The sequence below is a fragment of the Petaurus breviceps genome, unplaced genomic scaffold, assembly GCF_028583685.1.
Source record: "Petaurus breviceps papuanus isolate PSGF00001 unplaced genomic scaffold, PetGlider_PUasm1.0 90763, whole genome shotgun sequence".
NCBI lineage: Eukaryota > Metazoa > Chordata > Mammalia > Diprotodontia > Petauridae > Petaurus > Petaurus breviceps.
Window position 1 is genome coordinate 8,119,846 of NW_027187340.1, and position 14,724 is coordinate 8,134,569.

The window sequence follows — 14,724 nt, forward strand, 5'->3', positions numbered from 1 at the left end:
GGAAGATAATCAGTAGCTATGGGGAAGTTCTTGCTTACTCTACTAAAACCTTGGCCTTCCTGGAACTATGTCAATGGCCAGAAGGAACCAGAAAGGTTTGGGGTGTGGCACAACAGCTCTGACCTTAGAAGAGGTCAGGTCTTGGTCAGGTCTCAAGTATCCTCACTACCATGTCTCTGTAATCTACATATAATCTGCATATACTAAGAGAATGTAGAATATATAGAGGGAAATAAAGTGAAGAGTTTGAGGAATGTGACTAACGTTTGAGAAATCTAACTAGAGAGAGAGATAGGGAATGTAGAATATATATAAAGAGGGAAATAAAGGAAGGAATTTAACTAACTCTAAGTCTTCCAGGAGGACAGAACTTGTAGACCAGTGTGTCCCTAGTATGCACCACACCTGCTTCCTTGCTGGAAGTGTAATAAATGCCTTCATCTGCACACTGTTTCTGAGTTCTTTCAGTGAGAAGGGCTTTGCTCTTTTAAGAGGTACATCATGTGGATCTTCCTAAGGGACCCCAAAAAAGGGAAGTTGTGGCCAGCAGAATCTGTTCCCAGGCAACTCCCTGACCCTATCTGGAAGCCCTATGAATCCCAAAAGTGTTGTTTCTTACACCTAGGTTTTCATTCCAAAAGTTGGGGGCTGGGGGTTGGGGGTGGGAGGTGGGGAATGCTCTACACAATGATCTTGGTTTCACTCTTAAAACACAAAGTCACAAATAAGTGTTACATCATGGACCAGAGTTGCTGCTGCTTCAAACCCTCACAAGGGAGCTCAGGTCTGGAGGCAGGGGATAAGGAACAGAAGACAAGGAACAGAGGAAAATAAAATGGCTGAAAAGGCTAAGAATTAGAAGCAAAAGTGAATAGGGTTGCTGTGGAGCTGCAGTTGAAGCAAAGGAAAGACTAGGAATCACTCAATCAAGGTGCAATCATTAAGTGCTTACCTAAGGGGACTAGAGACAAAAGAAAAGATGAAATAAACCTTACCCTGACAGGAAGTGAGAGAAAACTATCTTGTCCTTAGCTTTTTTAGGCCTTTTAGGACTTCCTCACCCTTATACAGAGATTTCCATTCTCTTGAGCCTTGCTAACTCATTTTCTTCCCTCTTGATGGGCTAGTTTCTCCCTAATTAAGCAAGGGCTCACCTACAGTGGCTCTTTGAGACTTGGGCCTCCACTCCCTGCCTTTATTCCAGATCAGCTCCCTACCAGCTCCCAGGTAAGATTCCTTCCCCCCCGCCCTCTCCATGTACCCCACAGCAGACAAACACAACAGCCACAATAAGAACCAAGGTAATGAACACCAAGAGAATGAATCACTCAGTAAGTGATCCAGTTACTTGATCTACCACTTCAGGGCCAACCAGACACTGGCTAGCTCCACTTTGTTCCTTGTGGGAAGTAAGACCCAGGGACCTCTTTCTTTACATATATGTCAAAGATAATTGCAGAACAATAGATCTGGAGCTAGTTGGGGCCTCAAAAACATCTTTTCATTTTACAAATGAGGAAGCAGGGCCCCATGAGGTTTAATAACATGTCCAAGGTCACACAGGTAATGAAACATGTCATCCTTATCATGATTAGAGAAAAAGTGCAGCATAGTGTAGAATACTGGACTTGGAGTCAGGAGACGCTTGAACTTGAATCTTACTCTAGAAACTTCTTAGCTATGTGGTTATGGGCAAGTCCTATAATTTCTCTAAGCATTAAGGTCCCTCATTTGAAAAATGGAAATAATGGTCCTTATCTCACAAAATGGTTATAGGGATCAAATGAGATTATGTATATAAAGCACCATATAAATCTAAGTTATTATCAACAGTTCATGCAATCACAAAAAAACTGTCAGCACTGTTGCTAATTATAACATAATAGAGAACAAACTGAGAAAAGGAAAGTTAAAAAAGCTGAGTTTGCTGTGTAAAAGTAATACTAATTACAGTTATTTATGTGAACTGCATTCCATAGTACCTAACTGAAACCTAGAACAACAATGATTAAGTATATCTAAGGACCCCAAACTTAGAATTTGATTATCTGGTTCAACCATCTAATTTACAGATAAAGAAACTGAGCTCCAGAGAATTTAAGTAATTTGCCTACAGTCACACAGGTGACCTAAGCATGGTTAGTACATGAACCAAGGCCTTCTGACTCCACATATACTCCAAATACACTTCTAACTCCACTACACTATGATGACCCTTCATTGAATAGGCAAGTTTAATTTTAAGTTTTCATTAATTACAGCATGTTCTTTATAGCATGCATGTTCTGAGTCTCCAGTATGTTGTTAATTCAGCATGGTTGTCTGTCAACAACTTAAAAAAAAATTACACTGTCTTCCAAATTGTAGTGGGCTTTAATTATCAAACTAAGGATTTTGTATTTTATCCAAAAAACAATAAAGAGTCATTGATGATTTTTTAGTATGAAGGTGACGTGGTCAGATATATTTTAAGAATAGCAATATGGCAGCTGTGTGGAGGGCTAATTAAGAAAGGGGACAGAATAGGAGCAGAACGACCAATTGGGAGGTGATAGCAACAGTCCAAATGAGAGGTGGTGAGGACCTAAACCAAGATGGAAGCCACAAGAGTGGAGAGAAGGAAGCAAAATAGAGAGATATTTGAGATAGAATCAGTGAAACTTGCAAATAATTATGGGTTAAGGATGGAAAAAAGTCAAGAATTGTTGCAAAGATAGAAACCTGGGTGATTGGAAAGATGGTCATTATGTCAAAAGATGTGGAGAGGTTTAGAGAAAGGATGGGTTTGGGGAAACCGCAGTTCTGTTTTGGGCACAATGAGTTTGGAAATGTCTAGCAAACAGTTCTTATTTTGTAAGTGGAAGTGAGGAAAGAGATTAGGGCTGCATATACAAACTCATCTGCACAGAGATAAGAATATCTAGAGAAAGAATGCCCTGAACAGTCTTAGGATAGGCTCATACTTCCTGGTCAGGAGGAGAAGGATATTCCTCTAACACTCAATGTTCCCTTCACACTGGACTACTTGCTGTTTCCCATACACTGACATTTCATCTCCCACATCTGTGCCCTTGGACAAGCCTTCATGCCTAGAATGCTCTCCTTCCACATCTCTACCTCTTGGAACTTCTACTACCTAAAGAGAAGTGCCATTTCCTATATGTCTTTCTTGATGTTGAGTATTCTCTTCTCAAATATGAAAACAAATGAACACAAAGCATACAACAAAAGGGTTTTTCACTTGGTACGTGTTTTGTAATTATGTATCTATGTACATCCCTCTCCCTTCCCCATCAGTAGAAAGTACTTGCCTTGAGAGCAGAAACTGTTTTGTTTTTGCTTTTGAATCCATAGCAACAAGCATATCCTCAAGTATATGGTAGGTGTTTAATAAAAGCTTTTCAAATAGAACTCGCTGCATTACAGAAGTGAAGGGCTTGGCATCCTACTTATGAACCAGGATAATACCTCATCCTGGTTTCCCTGCTTCTTTTGTTCCCCTGGTGGTCTTGTATGGTACAGAGGAAAAGGAAAAAAAAAATCACTGGATTTGTCCCTGGGTCCAAATCCAACTTCTATCAGTTATTACATCTGTGATCTTCAACAAGTCACTTATCTTCTACTGGCCTCAGGTAACTCAACTATAAAATGAATAGGTTGGTCTACGTGGCCTCCCACTCTAAATCTATAACCCTATCTTATATCTGTTTTCTAAAACACTGTTTTCATCTCATCACAATTCAAGGGCCTACACAATGATTTTCTACTACTGAATAGTATTCAAAATTATTATTCAAGTTCCACCTCCAATATTTCCCCTCACTTCGAGGTTCTCTCTTGTCACCTCAATTTCACCAACATCTTATCTTTTAACCCTAATCTTGAGAGATATAAAGAACATGAATTGGAGTAGAAAGGACTGAAGAATATAAGCAGAGGCAAGGATGCAAGATTTAGCAGCAAGTCACATGCAGAAAAACTAAGGAGCTTAGAGTCAGAGTAGAAGAACCATATTAGGAAGTTAGGACAGATCAGTTTGGAAAGGTAGAGAAACCAAATAAATGCCAGGCTGAGTTGTTTGGATTAATGTGATAAGTCAAGAGAATCTCTTTTGGTTCATAAGCAGAGAAATATGACTGAAGCAAAACTTGAAGGCAATTATTCACACAGCTAGTTGTGAGTGAAGAAAAACTAAAACCAAAATATATTGGAAGAGAGGTTGTTACAATCATTCATAAGGGCTACGATTATATTACTGGCTCCCAAAACTGAAGGTAAATAATTATGACAGAAGGCAGCAAGGTGGTAAAGCAGTGACTTAGGTCAAGAAGACCTTAGTTCAAATCTAGTCTCAGACACTTACTAGATGTATGACCCTAAGCAAGTCACTTAATCCCATTTGCCTCAGTTTCCTCATCTGTAAAATACGGAGTCAGCTACAACTGAACAACAACTTTGACATGAACTACATAGGAATATCTAAGCATGGCTCTATAAATACTTGGGATAGAAAGCTAGAAGGCTAAAAAAAGAATTGTAAATAACACCAAAGTGTTAATCCTTGGGTAGTAGAAAATTGATAACATTAATAGTGAATTTAGAATTTAGATGAATTTAGAAATTGGGAAACAGTGTAGTCCTGTTTTGGATACATTGAGTTTGGAACTGTCTAGCAAACAGTTTGCATTTTTTAAGTGGAAGGGAGGAAAGAGATTAGGGCTGGATATGCAAAGTATATAAATTCATCTGGCCACCTTTACCTCACCTTACACTTGTGAAGCTCGTTTTTTAAAACCCAAATATAGGATTTTATAGGTATTTTCATTCAGTTTCATTTATTAGATTTGACTGAATGTTCTAACTGGTCATGATTTTTTGGTATCCTGATTCTTTCATCTAATGGTGTTAGCAATCCATCCCAGCTTGGTGCTAGCAATCCATCCCAGCTTGGTGCTCTCCACAAATTACATAAACATGTAACCTATGTCTTTATGGTAAACAACACAAGGCCAAAGACATATCCCTTGGGGCTGCATTAGATTCCTCCTTCCGAATTAATATTGAACTATTCATTAATAATTATTCTTTGGATCTGGCCATTCAACCAGTTCTGAAGCCAACTAATCATACTATCTAGTCCCTATATCTTGTCCATACAAAATGGAAATGTTGCCTTCAATTCAACAAATAGCTATTAAGTGCCCAATATTACCAAGGTAATGTCCTAGTCCCTGAGTAGACAGTGAAAAATTATATAGTTCCAGTATTCACCAAGTTTATAGGCTACTGTTTCAGAAAATGCTATAGCCAAAAAAATGTAACACTTCATGACCAACTTTGTGATGGTAAGCATTTCTGAACCTAGTGAGGCTGGTAGACAGATGAGAGTCACTTTCAAATTCAACAAGACCTGACAAAGCTTGTGCTCTAATGTTCAACATTTAAAAAATCATCTCCACTATAGTACTAACATGGCATCTATGGATTTAGTCTACACTGTATTAATTCGCAAGCTTTGCTATATAAAAAAACATGCTTCTAATGTTGCTGCTTCCATATACACTGTGTATGTAGGTATCAACCTAAGGCTCAACCACAGCTTCTTTCAGATCCCTCAGCAAGACCTATTAAGTTACTCCACACAGACATTCGATTAAATCTGAAAGTCTAAATTCAAGTATAAAAACTATAGAGTAGGGGTGACTAGGTGGTGCAGTGAATAGAGCACCGGCCCTGGAGTCAGGAGGACCTGAGTTCAAATATGGCCTCAGATACTTAACACAAAAAAACTAGCTGTGTGACCTTGGGCAAGTCACTCAACCCCAACTGCCCTCCAAAAAAGCAAAAAAATAAATTCATTAATTAAAAAAAAATAAAAACTATAGAGTATAATACATCTCTCATTATAATTTATCTATCATGAAAATACTAATTCCTACTACATATAGACTGAAATCCAAATGAAGTATCAGTAGATACTCCTAAGACAGGGGTCCTTAACTTGGGGTCTACAGAACCCCAAGGGGTCCACAGATAAATTTCAGGGGGCCTATAAACTTTGATGGGGGGAAATTCACATCTTTATTTTCACTAACCTCTAGCTAAAATTTAACGTGCACAGGCTTCACCAAAGTGCCAAAGGGGTCCATCATGCAATTAAAAAAAAAAGGTTAAGAACCTCTGCTCTACACTATGACTCAATAGCAATTTCATTTTTAGGGTTGCACTACTATCTTATGCATATGGCATCCAAAAGCATGGAATCAGTATTACTGTATCTTTCATAACAACCAAAATGAAGCTTTATAAAATAACAGCTGTTACAAATCCTGTCAGAGGAAGAATATATGTAAACCCTTGGAGAACATAATCAATAGCTCTTTACTAACCAACTGGCAAAAGCAGGTTCATTTTTTTATGACCCTGCAGGTCCTGCATAAAACAATAAATTGTAATGAAGATTTTTTCCCCAGGCCTTTACAGGATTCTGCAGACTCTGCAAATGGCTCACTGCAGGAGAATTGCACCTTCCAGCTGTCTACCAATGGTAGACAAACCTCTGCCAAATCAAACTTGTATTTTATTTCATGGTTACTATCTTCCTCCTCCTTTGTTTTTTAACCAGGCCATTAGACCAGGCAACCAAAACTGAGGAATAAAAATGTTTAGGCAAAAATAAAAAGAAATGACAAAAGAATATTTTTGAACCCCAAATTATTGTATTTGTGGAATGCCAATAGGGCACAAAAACTATGTCTTATCAAACTAATATAAAACAAATAAAGGGAACCAACTAAGTAAACAAGTATCACAATGCCAGAAACTACATACATAGTCCAGCAGCTATTAAACCCATCTAAATTAAATTAAATCTGGCCTGCAAAACTTAAAGTGACTTTTCATATTCACCAATGCCCAACATTTTCTTTCTTGGCCTCCTTCCCATTTGGTACATTCTAGACTAACAGGATATAATTATCTGCCTTTAGTCAATAGAGTCCCTCTCAAGAAGCAGATCCCCCATGATGATATAATAAAAATCAGAAAACATTGTTATTTGTGTATATTTGGTTTCTTTTTCCCTCCAAAAATCTGCTAACCTTCTGGAGCACCATTTTAAGCTCTCAACAAATAGGACCATTTTATATTTTCATACTTGTTTGAAGTGATCAAAAAAGTTTGACTTTCAAAATGAGGATTTTACTTTATAGATAATGCAGGAACCCTGACTTTTTTTAAATCTATGTACCAGTGCCTCAAAAAGCACTCTATTCTCAGAAGATTACAAGCTCTTTGAGGACAGTAGCTGTTTTTATTTTTATGACTGCACTGCCAACATAGAATTCATGTTACATGAACACCTTGCATATAATAGGGACTTATTTGTGACTGGATTGGATTCTAGATTCTATACTTAATCTATTCACAAGAATAGAAGCTAGGTGATATTCATTACATACTAAATGGAAAAAATGTTTTGTCCATGGTTAGTAAGTGAACTATGTTTGTTTGAAATATGGTAACATTTTTAAAAGCAGCATTTGTAAACAAAATATATGTATTTTAACAGGAAAAATCAGGGTTTTTTCTTTTTTTTCTCTAGAATGTGAAAATTGAAAGTTTCATGGTGTCAGTGAGCAGAAGAAGATGAGGCTTTAAATCTGGGGAAAAAAGACCTAGGCTCTGACCTATGCCCTTCATCTAAATTTTATATGCCTATTTCTTCATATGTAAAACCTGCCCTGAACTTCTCCCTGGGTCATCATGATGACTCCTGCATGTAGTAGATACCTGAATAGCTGTAGATGAGAGTAAATACTCTAGGACCACAGGACCATATGATTACAGATTTAAAGCTGAAAAAATACCTTGGAAGCCATCTAGCCCAACCCCCTCAATCTGTAAATGAGGAAACTTAAACAGGGAGGCTAAGGATCCTGCCAGAGTCCAGACCGCTATTAAAAGTGTCAGAGGCAGGATTTGGACTCAGGTCTTCCTGACTCCTACTATAAAAACAAAAGTTACCATTAATAAAAATAAAAACATTCAGTCTTAAGCTAATACTGAAATGAAAAGTAAAGTGTTTCAAGTTGGGTTTATTTTTTGACTTAAATGTTTTTGAAGTCTCCTTGTCAGCTTTAAGTTTCTTTAGGGTCAATGGAAAAGTGATAAAAAAAGGTGCTTACCTCAAGGAGTCCCTTAATGTTTGTGAAAGATGAATTGGGAATAGTGAGTGACATTTTAGTGGTTCACTTAATTATCAGACATCTACGAAAAGAAGTTATTTAAAATGCCACAAACTTAAGTACAAAGAACACTGGTTTTGGAGCAGAGTTATTCTTTCTAGTCCTAAATCTTAGTTCTTAATACCAGTGCAGCTTTGGGCAAGCTTAGTTTGTGGAAAGAACACCAGTACTGGAATCAGAAGACTTGGATTCCAACAGACTCTGCAAGTTTACTATGCCCTGTGTGACCCTAGGCTAGTCACCCCATCTCTCTGGGTCTCAGTTTCTTTTTAATTTATAAAATCAGATCAGAGTTAATATTATCTCTAATGTTTCTAAATCATACAAACTGTAAATGCTCCTCCATAAGCCTCTTCTAAGCTCTTATGACATTTCTTTCACTTATTCTAAAAAATCTCCCATTACTTCTAGATCCTAGCTGTTAAGTACACCAAGTTCAAAATATGTCACAACAATTAACCTTCCTGTCTGTGCTTTTACAGGTACTTGTTTTAAGGTTAATTTTAGTATAAAATATGACTGAATAAACATGTTTATGGCATAAACATATGCTGCAAAATTATTTCCTGGTATTCTGGGCACAAAAAGAAAATACTGTAATGTTGAGTAACTGTGTAACCATGTGCTTGCCACTTCCTTTGGGATTTTTGTATTTAGTCACAGGGCAAAAACAGTTACTAGCTTTTATCCCCTTAAAAGTATTCAGGTTTCCTGGTTCCAGAACAATGAAGTATTTTACTAAAACGGTGGGGGGGTGGGGGGGGGGAGAAGGAGGTAACAGGAGTATATGTTCCTTTCATTTTGTATTGTTCCAAAAATGGCTTGAAAAGGCACCTTAGGTGTAAGAGTTTTTCTTAGTATGTAGTCTTCCTTTAAAAAAAAAGGCTTGTTCCTCTAAAAAATTACTATTCTCAATGCAAATGAAATTCCAGGACACCAATTTTAAGGTGCAACCTTAGTAGCTGCCACTTAACAATATGACTGGTAATGAGGAGGAAAAGCTAAGAAAGTATGAGACCTGTCAAATTCAAACCGTGGTCACAAAGTAGCTAGAAAGCACTTCAACCTCATGGAGATTGTGTAGGGGGGTAACAAAAAGGATACCAAAGCATCAATACCATTGTGACTTAAATGGGGCCAGTCTCAAAACAGGGCCAATAAACCTCCACAATAGGAAGCTAAAGGAAAATAATTGATAATAGTATCTCCTAAAATATATATGATATGTATATATCCTAAGATATTTCAGGCATATTTAATTTCACCATATGGCTATATGTGGATATAGACAGATAGAAATATATATATATATATATATATATGCAGACAGATGTAAATATATAGATTTATATATCCTAAAATACTTTGGGTATATGCAATTTCTCTCTCTTTATAAATGAATATATACATATGGATATCTCTATGTAGATAAAAATATGGATAGACAAATTTAGATATAGATACATATTTACAGTACATATATACAGACCCTAAAATACTTGGGTATATGCAATGCAATATGTAGCATATACCCAAGTATTTTAGGATATCCACATCCATTCCTCCAGCTAGCTAGCAATCTCCGACTTTGGCTCTCAAATCTGTCTTTTAAATAAAAACACACCCAAAGCCTGCTCCTCACGCAGGATCCCACCATCTTCTCCTTCCCTTTTGTGGCTCTTCCGAAGCCTGGTGGACCTTCCCAGCGTGCAGGCCCGGGAGCGTGCGGGGGGAGCCGGTGCCCGGTACAGACGCCCACCCCGGGCAGGTCCAGTAAATGGCAACACAAAGGAAGGCGAAGCCCCGGCCGGGGCTGGGAAGAGAGGGAAATCGCCGAGGATCCTGACCCCCGAGGAGGAGGGAGGGGGCGCCAACGTCCAGACCTGTTACTCCCTCCCCCCCTTTTGGATTGGAAATTTTAAACTGTCTTTTTCCCCCAAAACCTCCTTTCCGGTCCTCTCCGTTTGAAAACGGGGCACGCTGGGACGCACGGGGGTCCGGGGCTGGGGAGGGGGCTGCCCGGTGCTTTGTCTGCGGCCGGGGCCGGGCCGGTCCTCCCAGGCTGCTCCTCTCCTTCCCCGCGGGGGCGACCACCGGCCCCGGCTCCGGAGCGGGCCTCGGGGCCTGCATGCGCCGGGGCCGGGGCCGGGGCCGGGGACGGGGACGGGGCCGGGGCTGGGGACGGGCGGGGGGCGCACACTCACCTGGGCGGCTCCGGTGGCGGGCGGCTGCGGAGCGCTGCACTGAAGGACGCGGGGAAGGGAGGGAGGGAGGCGTGCGGGCGGGCCCAGGCGGGCGGCGGCGGCTCCAGTCACTCCCGGCAATCGCTGTCCCAGCCCCTCAGTGCGTCAGGCAGGGGGCGGCAGCGGCGGCCCAGTGACCCACTTCACACCCCGCCCGCGCGCCCTCCCCTCCCCCACCGCGGCACGCGAGCGCGCGCACCTCCCCCCCTGCACTACACCACCCCTCCTCACCTCCGTACTACGCTCGGGTCCCGAACCTGAACCCTAAGGTGCGCGAAACTCCGGCCCCTCCCCCTTCTTCCCTTGCCGCCCCAGAGATCACGGGGAGGGGCAACGGGGATTGGGGTGCCCCTAGGATTTGAGATTTTGTCAAGGCCGGGGCCATCTCTGCTCCAAAAACTACCACGAATTCTAGTTCTTCCCCCGTCCCCCACCAATCACCTCCCCCCACCCAAACACACACACTCTTTGATTTTGTGTGGGGACCTTGGACAAGTCATGTCAGGTTCCTCATCTGCAAGAGTGGGGAGGGGGCCTCCAAGGTCCTTTCCATCTCCAAATCTAGAAGAGGATCCCTCTCCTCCTTAAGCCCTTTGCTTGTGCTCACTGGTCAAATCCCCACTGCCAGGTGCGTGGGCATCAGGGCCTTCTGAACATGATAGACATTTTCAGCGCCTGAGCTTCCTGGGTTAAGATCAAGTAGCCTGTGAGAGGCACAGAGAGCACTGGTGAATGGGATTGTTAGGGCTGGAAAAGAAAGACCTCTTATTCATTGCACAGATGAGGAAACTGAGGCCCAGAGAGGGAAAGTGATTGGTAGTAGAGAATTTAAGGGAAAGGAACGAGGATGAGGGAGTCTTGATTTCAGTTCTTTGTTTTCTCTTCTTGAGTATTACCAAATCCTATGCCACCAATATATCAGGCGACTCTCTACTATGCACTGGAAAACCAATTGTAACTCCAGGAGGGCAAGGACAACTGATCTCTCCCTGCTCCTAGCCCAGTGCTCATCGAACTGTTAATCATTTTGAATAAGAATTGTCAAATACCCCATTATTCCAGCTACTTCCCTCTTCCTTCCACTTACTTCATTACTGACTGGACCCTGTTCCATTTTCTTACATTTAAACCCACTACATTCCCTTTCTCCATGAATAAATTATTTTTAATCCCATGCCATTAGATATTTTCATAAACTTAACCTAACTGCCATTTTAATTTCCTTATCCTAGCCCATCAATACTACTGATCTCCCAATCCAATTCCCCCCTCCTCCCCCACCTCTCCTTCCTTCTCCACCTCAAGCTACAAATATATCTAGTTCATCTCCCTGGCCCTCACTTAGGAAACTATGCCCCTTCACCACAACCACCTCAGCCTTCAAGGATGACATTGCTGGCATGCACCAAGAAATTTTTGTTCCCTGCTGGTTCCTTCCCTTGACCAGGGATCCCCAACATCTGTCCCTCAAAAATTTTCCCACCTTGCGTCTCTAATGACCTTTCAGACATTTAGTGGAAAGCCTAGTAGAAATTTTTAAACTAGACTCATGTCCCCCTAAAACCTATCCCCCCAACTCCCTATTTACAGTCAAGGGTAACACCATCCCCTCAATTCCCCAAGCTTGCAACCTAGATGTCATCCTCAACTCCTCACTCTCCCACCATACAAACTGTTACCAGTCTACCAATTTCACTTCTTGCAATCTCTCTCTCTTCTCTCCTCTAACACAGAGACTACCATGTGCAGGCTCTCATCACCTCATGTCTGGACAATAGCCTGTTGGTAGGTCTGTCTGCCTCAAGCCTCTCCCTCACTAGAATCCATCCTTCATTCAGCCACCAAAGTGATTTCCTAAAGCACATGTTTGACCATATCACCTCTGCCACCCCTCTGAACTTCAGTGACTCACCATTGACCAGGATCAACTACAAAATCCTCTGGTGTTCACACCTTCATAACCTAGCCCCCCTCCAGTCTTTCCAGTCTTCTTATACTTTAGTCCCTTTCCCTATTCCATCTACTGACAAGGATGAACTTGGTGCATGCACAAGATAATTCATCTCTCAGCTCCCCAATTAGATCGTGAGCTCCCTCTTTTTTGTACCCCCAGCACTTAGCAGAGTGCACGTAGTAGATGCCTAATAAATGTTGATTGAATCTTACACATCTAGTCATTTATTCTGAGGCCAGCTGAAGAGAGTTGTCAGGATCAGTGACAATGTGACGTGTAAAGAAAATGGTTTTCACAAGACCCTGGGCTCAGGTTTATAAGGCCTGCACAACCATTATTCCTCCTTCCCCTGACCTGGATTCCCTGGGCAATTTGTGAACCTTGAACATGACCAGTAATGCCTGTAATGACTTCCCTTCCTTTCAGTCTGTTTGATATTCTACTCAGCATTCAAGCTGGTACCACTGCCTCCAGGAAACTGACTTGACCTAACCAGTCAGGGTTCTGTAGCACTTTGCTCTCATCATGTTTCATATAACATTATTGTTATTCATATATGATTCCTCTCACTCTATTTGACTGTGACCTACAAGAAGCTAAGCATAGGGGTCCTATTCATCTTCATATTCACCACAATAGCCTAGTACAATGTTCTATACCAGTGGTGTCAAAATGAAATAGAAACAGATGTTGACTTAGAAAACCACAAATTAACATTATCTCTGTTGTATTTTTATTTATTTTGTTAAAAATTTCCCACTTAGGGCAGCTAGGTGGCACAGTGAATAGAGAACCGGCCCTGGAGTCAGGAGGACCTGAGTTCAAATCTGGCCTCAGACACTTCACACACACACACACACACACACACACACACAACCTAGCCGTGTGACTTTGGGCAAGTCACGTAACCCCAATTGCCCTGCAAAACGCAAAAAAAAAATTCCCACTTACATTTCTGTTTTATATAAATTTTAAATTCTCTAAAAATCTTTTAAAAATTTATTTTATTTTTAATTTATGCAATAAAACAAGCACTTCCATAACATAGTAAAATAAAAAAAGATGATTACACATGAAACTACAAATCTTCTGTGCACAACTTGCTATTCTTTTCGAATATACCAGATTATCATATCAATCTCTTTTTTTTCTTTTTTTCTTCCTCCCCCAGATGGCTACTATTAGATACAAATAGTGTGTGTATACATATAGAGTATGTGTATATACATACACACATATATGCATATACATATAAATTGTTCATTCAATTACATTTTAATCTGGGTCTGGTCTTTGGAAATTTGCAACCACCTTTAATAAATGGTAGTCGAAAATTCAGCAACATAAATATACCAAGATGTGCTTTAGCACTTAATTTTATAATATCATACAGGAGAGCTTCCATATCCCAATTGTCAACTAACCTTGAGTAAATTGGAAACTATTTCAATCTTAAACTCTCATTCTCTTCCATTATTGTACTCAAAAACCCCAAAGAACAGGTTTTGAGGCAGTGGCAACAGATAAATACCTGGCTTTCCCTCGTCACCAAACCTGGAACCTTCTCTAAGGAAGGAGCAACTTCAATACATGTCAGAGATGGGATTTTCCTGTCCTAAAAGAGAATGCTGGGAAATCATCTAAATTTAGGGAAATGCCACACCATTCATCACCCCAAACTAGATGCAGATTTGGAATCCTGAATCACCCCACTCCTATCTCTAGTTGGTTGTAAATAACACCTAATAAATCTTTGTAGGACACATAGTTTTTGTGGATGGGTTTCCTTTTTTCTCACTTTTCTAGTGCAAATTCTTTTGTTGTTGTTCAGTGACTTTTCAATCATGCTCAACTCTTTGTGACCCCATTTGGGATTTTCTTGGCAAAGATACTGAAGTGGTTTGCATTTCCTTCTCTAGTTCATTTTACAAATGAGGAAACAGGGTTAAGTGACTTGTCTAAGGTCACACAGCTAGTAAGTGTCTGAGGCTGGATTTGAACTCAGGAAAATGAGTCTTCCTGGCTCTAGGCCTTCCACTCTATCCACTGTGCCACCACTGCCCCAGTGCAGATTCTGTATTAAATAATTGAAATAGCAGGAGAAAAAAAGCAAATATCCTTTCTTATTTTAAATTCCTTTATTTCAGAAAGTCTTCATTCTAATTGTTTCAGTGAGTAACCTTAATTTAAGGACCTGAGCTCAAACTCTAAGCTCTGATATTTACTCTGCCACTGTATAAACTTGGACAGCTTTCTTCACTTTTCTTGGCCTCAGTTTCCT

The 14,724-nt window shown here is 40.4% G+C and overlaps 1 protein-coding gene across 3 annotated transcripts in view; it reads right to left on the reverse strand.

The window, feature by feature from the left end:
- SESTD1 (SEC14 and spectrin domain containing 1) overlaps positions 1 to 10,615 on the reverse strand; it is a 144,458-nt gene extending 133,843 nt beyond the window's left edge. For 2 of the 3 annotated variants that reach the window (XM_069068557.1, XM_069068556.1), the window contains exon 1: positions 10,451 to 10,614. The gene's annotated coding sequence lies outside the window, so the exon portion shown is untranslated. Of the gene's footprint in view, positions 1 to 10,450 lie in introns of all 3 variants that reach the window. The other variant, XM_069068558.1, reaches the window with a different exon arrangement.
- Positions 10,616 to 14,724: the final 4,109 nt, after the last annotated feature.